Here is a 6000-nt window from a genome sequence, read left to right on the forward strand (position 1 = left end):
GCACACTCTGTTATGTTGAAGGCTTAAAAAAACAAAACTTTGCAGGGTAAGTCTCAGCCGCCAAATTAAGTGGCAGAGGCTTCTAATTCTTCTCTGCTCACCCCGCGGAAAAATGAATCCCCTTGCTCTTTTGTCCAGTAAGCCGTAGCAATGTAGAGGAACTCGTGCTCTTTTTTTTTAAAAGTTTGTCATGAAATTCTTGCTGGGTTTTTTTCCTCTTATATCAACTGCTAAAAGTGAAAAGAGGGACAAATATAAACTTGCAGGAGGAGCGTGTGAGCACACGATCACGTCCAGGGTGAGTGTTTTCAAAAGGTTGAACACATCACACAAGAAACCTGACTGCAGGAAAAGTGCAAATGACACTCCCTCCAAACGGGCAAGAAAAGTGAGCACGCTGTGCTTCGAAAGCCTGTAACAGGTTGAAAATGAAAACAGCTACACATGTGCAACATATATCAGTATTTTAATGGTGTCAAGCAGCGGATTAGCAAAAGGCATTTTCCTGTGATTACAAAATATGTATTTAGGATTGTTACCTGTTGAAGATCTAACAGGATGGGGTTGGGTAAAGGTGAGGGATGTCATGCATGGCTGCCAAGGAAAATTTATAGATCCAGACACTGTACCTCCCAGCTGTGCAGTGCTTACTCCGCCCAGCCCACTAAATCCAGACATCTCTGAATGACAGGAGGCAAAGTTTGAACTGGCATCCAAAACTTTACCCTTAACCAAACACTTCAAACTCCATTGACACAGAGATCAAATCTTATTAATACTTGCCCATATTTTTATATACACACATATATATATATGTGTGTATGTATTTATACATCAAGCAATTCGTGCATTTGGTGATCTGCCAAATGCTTCCGGGCATGACTATTTATACACAGCTGAGCAATTAAAACATATTATTGCAGTATTATACAATGCACAGTAATTATAATACAGTCTTGATTAATGTTGTTTGGAAAGAGTGTAAGTACAGTTCTTAAAAGAACTGCATACACAACACAAAGCTGGATATTAAACAAATGTTAGTTCGTGAGACTTTAAAGGTTGGAAGTTTTTGTGTAAACACTTTTTAAAACACTACTTTGAAAAGTGTTTTGAAAAAGTCTTTTCCTGTTTTTTCGCAGCCTGAAACGTCTTGAATGCAGGGCATGTTTCAACCTTTCAACGAGTCACACTGGTATTTTGTCACAATTATTTTAGGAGTTTCTTTCATGACTATGCTGAATGAGGCGATTTGTACAATTAAGGCACAGAAGCTTCAGCAATGCAAAGTTCGGAGACCTGGACAAACCCTCTGCTGTCTGCAGCGGGAGGCCTGACACCTGGGCAAACACTGCAGCCCAGTGATCTGTCATCAGCTATGGAAACCAGCACCAACTTGGTCGCTTTTGTCAGTGCACAAAAGAAAATGCCTCAAATTAATTTAGCACTCTGCATTCATCTTCTGTTGAGGCTTAAGACCTCATCTAAGCTTGTGAAACAGCGAGGAGCTCATGGGGCTTCATGTAAGAATTTTGGCTCATAGGTGAAGCCAAACGCTGTTAAGACGTGACATGTTGACTGTCTAGTGAAGTATGTGTATCCTGTTAATTCAGACAGTTGGTAATACCTGGGATCTACAAAGCCCTCAGATGTACTTCTGTGTGTACTTCTCTGATCTCTTTTACTCAGCCTTTCTCTACAATACCAGACCTCTTGAGGACATACAAGATAATTGTCCTTCTCCCACAGACAACCTCAAATAAACCGCTGCCAATTCCAGCCTGTCTTGAGCACAGCAGTGATGACTTCTCAGAAGATTGGCGAGGCTTTGCTGAGTCCTGATGATGCACTGAAATAAATATTCACATGGTCTGGAATGCAAATATTCAATGATGCCGTAACCTTAACTCGTCATTTGACAGATTGAAGTCAATAAGTTATTAAAGTTGGTTCCCTCTGGATAAAAAGTCAAGCAAATGATTATACTCATGCCTTAAATGTGCCGTAACAAGGTGAGTATGCGTGCACAGTGTTTTTCTTTGAGCTGGGACACCAAAGCAAATACATAAAGAATTATACATACTCCAATATGTCAGTGGCTTACTAGGGAATTGTGTTTTAGGCCGTCCAAACAATAAGATTAAATGGGATGTAGAACAAGATTTTTGAACATGTATAAAATGAACCAGGCTCTCATCAGGTAACACCTATTTTAATAACATCATAAGGTAATATTTTAAAAGCACATCTGCTAAATATGATAAATTAATCCAGAATGTGTCTGCAGAGCATTCGTCTTTAAAGTGCATCTCATTTGTATTCCACGCAATATCTGCACATAGCATATCATAGCATCATAGTGTAGTATATCAGAGGGACAGCGCAGGTTCAGCAGTTTGAAGTTAGAGAGGCTTGCTGAGAGGTTGAGGTGATTTGCAATGTGCAGAGGATGTGTTGGACAAAGGATGTTGAAGAAGAGAGCTGCCAGAGGACACTTGCAGAGGGTTGGTGTGACAGAGGAGGATGCAAGGGATAGGGTGAGATGGAGGAAGAAGATCTGCTGTGGCGACCCCTAAAGGGAAAATCTGCACAGTTACACTTATTTTAGTTCATTGGCCTCATACAGCGCAGTATGATTGCAACTGATTCACACCAACAAAATGCTGCATATGAGCCTACTGAAAAACACCTTCTTTTTTTTTCTACCTGGCTTTTATTGCAAAGAAGTACAATCTGTAGAGGTTCCTGTCCTTTTAGAAAACAGACGACGAATAGCCTGAGATGTCCTCTTGGATCTGCATGATGTCACTGAGTATGGAGATTGATAGGTCATGTTAGGCATACAGCCCACAGTAACAACTGTAGCAGTAGTTTGTTACAGATAGTGGATGAACCAAGGGACTACACCAGGCCCACTTTAGGATAAATAAAGACCATTTTGGAACTGAATCAGCTGGATATTGGAAAGTAAAGGAAAAGGTCTCCTTAAAAACATGTATTGGAGTTTTTTCAGCCCAGTGACAGACTGGTGAGACCTGTCAGCAGGTATACTCTGGGCTCCAACCTCACCGCATCCCTGAACTGGATAAACAAAAGAAAATGGATGAATAGATGGATGTTTTTAAACAGTGAAAAATAACTAGTTGCCCCATGAAGAAGGTGTATTTTGTGGTTTAACCCAGACAACATGGCTACAAGGTAGAAAAAAAATGTTAATTTGAACACTTTAACTGTAATAATCACAGTATCACCACTGCTTTTCTCAAATCCTGAATAAATTAAGCCCAAACCGTCCACATCATTAGAACTAGCTAAGAGTAAGTAAAAAAATGTGCATTTTTGTAATCTGAGTGCACTGACCTTTTCCTTTGAATAGCATGGCCATTTTCTATTAAACCTGCAGCTATGAATGCATGCATTTATTGCAGGTATAAGTGTAGCACAAATGGTGTAACCTGATTGCCATTTCCATGGTAACATCATGTGACTTGGCTGCAATCAGCGCTGCGTAGCTGTCACACAAAGCCATTTAGACAGCCAATTGAGGAGAGGCCTTAAGAGTAAGACGGCCAGAGAGCCAGTGCAACAGGACCTTTTTTTTGTCTCGGTGGAGCATTATAGGGCACACTGCTCAGACGTGATCACACACCAGAGGAACTCATCTTAAGCTCTTTAAACTAGCCAGTAATCCGCCAATATGTGCAATGTGACATGAATCTTTTGGCTGGAAAGGAGGGCATGCTACTGCATCACATTCAGGTCACCTAATTCCTTGTCAGTGTTATCCATCCCACATCCATGTTATTATTCTTAACAATACTTGCCTTCAGATCAAGCACTTAAAAGGGCATTAGTGTATCATCTGGATTTACTTGAATGGCAGGAGAATTTGGCAAACGCGCCAGATACAACTGAAGAAATCATTTTATCTTAAAGTCTTTCTCTTAATTTTGGCGTCCGTTACATCATATATGCTCCGATAAAAAGCAAGTTGATCCATTATAACTTCGGCTCTGTGTGACTCACTTATACCTAAATGCACTTATGCAGGGAACAGACTTTATCCACAGCTAAGCATGGCATCTTAGAGGATTGTGAACAGGAAATATGCGGATACTATATAACCAAGTCCTTGGTGACAAAAAGACTTATGCAAGAACAGCACCTCTTTATGACTGTTTATTCTTTCAAGGTATAGTCCACCTTAGGATGAACTTTATAGTGGCGTTGAAGGGTCAAATGGACTGAAACTTAAAAAGAAAAACATGAACAAACAGAAAAATGCCACAAAATCAGACAAAACACATCAGAAATAGAAAAAAAAAATGCCACAAAAAGTTAAAGAAACAAATCAAAGAAAATGAAAGTGTTTTTTGGTTGTTTGTCTTTTTTAGCTTTTGCAGCATTTTTCTATTTGTTGGTGTCCTCTTAAGTTGCAGACCATTTCACCTTTCAGGGCCACCATAGACTTTCACCCAAGAGACTGGAGTTTAAATCCCACATAGGACCATAGTTTAGATCCCCCCCCCCTGTAAAGCAAAAAAGAAAAGAAAATTTGGGGCTTAAAAATTAAATCAGTGCAGGATTGAAAATATCTGCAGTTTCTTGTGAGGTCACTTGAGGTGAGGCCCAAACACGAGCCAATCCCCACAGACTCACGTGGACATGGGATGATATTTTTTTTAACACACCCTTTTAGGGCTTAAAGTGAAGGGTGTGTACACTTTGACCAACAGCCACATGCCAACACGAGCAGCTTCGAGTCATCAAACTGGATTTCTTGACCTTGGAGGGTTTTCTTTTGTTTTCTTTTGTTGAAAGAAGTCATTTGACAAGAATTTTGTCTCACCGTGCAGTTACCTGTAAGAACAGACCAAGAAGAATGGGCTTTGTTTGCAGTTTTTTGTTGTTGTTGTTGTTGTTGTTGTTTTGGGAGGTTTTTTGCACAAAAACTGCTAATGTTGAAGCACCATACAAACCAGTGAATGCCATCACAATGGCCGTGTCCATCTTTTATATAGTTTGTGATCCATGTAAATGAACAACCAGAAGAATGTAGACAAAGCCTTGAAAGAAAAGTGGGTTGTTGGTGATTCAACACCCAACTTTTAACAAAAAGTAATTTGAATAATGCAATCAACGTTAACTTCAGCCCCCATGTTTATCATTTATAACTAATATATGAATATTTAATGATGAAGATTATGTATCAAGATTATGTATCTGTCAGGTATCCAAAATGTTTACGGAGAGAACACAGGAAGATCTGATCGGTCACCAATACTTATATGAATATTATCCAGATATCCATTCTCCTCCACTTATCCTTGTCAGGGATGCAGGGGGGCTGGAGGCTATCCCAGCTGTCTTAAGGCAAGAGGCACGGTACACCTTGGTCCCTGACAGGTTGCCAGGGCTAACACATAGAGACAGACAACCATTCACATTCACACCTATGGGCAATTTAGAGTTACAGTTAATCTATCCCCACTAACTGCATGTCTTCGGGAGGTGGGAGGAAGACATGCAAGATATGAATATGAATAAATTGTAGAATTCAAGAGCCGTGTATCACAAAGATTGAAGATGTGGCAAAATGTCATCAAAGACCTTTCGGGAAACTGAGTATATCGTTAAAGGTATTGTGATTACATTATTTTTACTTATATTCTTTCTTTGGTTGCAAACTACTGGTTGCTATCCTACTGCCACATAAGCATGAAATTGCTTTATTTGGAAAGTTAAGGAAAACTGTGTATTGTCACAGATGATTCGGCTAATTTTACATTAATATAATTATTACATTTTTCAATACTTCTTACATGCTAGAGAAGGTTAAAATAATGTATTATGTAATGCTAATAGCTTTAAGTAACATGTGAGAAAAGATCTGCTAAAGCATGCAGTGTTTGCCCAAGACAAATAAATACAGTCATACTGGCTGTGTCCTTTAGCATGTAAAATGAAAAGAATGCAAAGTATGTTAATTGTTTACTGGGA

At 39.4% G+C, this 6000-nt stretch overlaps 1 long non-coding RNA gene across 2 annotated transcripts in view; it reads right to left on the reverse strand.

Annotated features, from left to right (window-relative positions):
* The window catches only part of LOC143420514 (uncharacterized), a 28180-nt gene extending 27593 nt beyond the window's left edge, over positions 1-587 (reverse strand). Inside the window, exon 1 of one of the 2 annotated variants that reach the window (XR_013100345.1) lies at positions 540-587. This is a non-coding gene — a long non-coding RNA (uncharacterized LOC143420514). The remainder of the gene's footprint in view (positions 1-539) is intronic. The other variant, XR_013100346.1, reaches the window with a different exon arrangement.
* Between the last annotated feature and the right edge of the window lie 5413 nt (positions 588-6000).

Source organism: Maylandia zebra, linkage group LG9 (genome assembly GCF_041146795.1).
Source record: "Maylandia zebra isolate NMK-2024a linkage group LG9, Mzebra_GT3a, whole genome shotgun sequence".
Classification (NCBI taxonomy): Eukaryota; Metazoa; Chordata; class Actinopteri; order Cichliformes; family Cichlidae; genus Maylandia; species Maylandia zebra.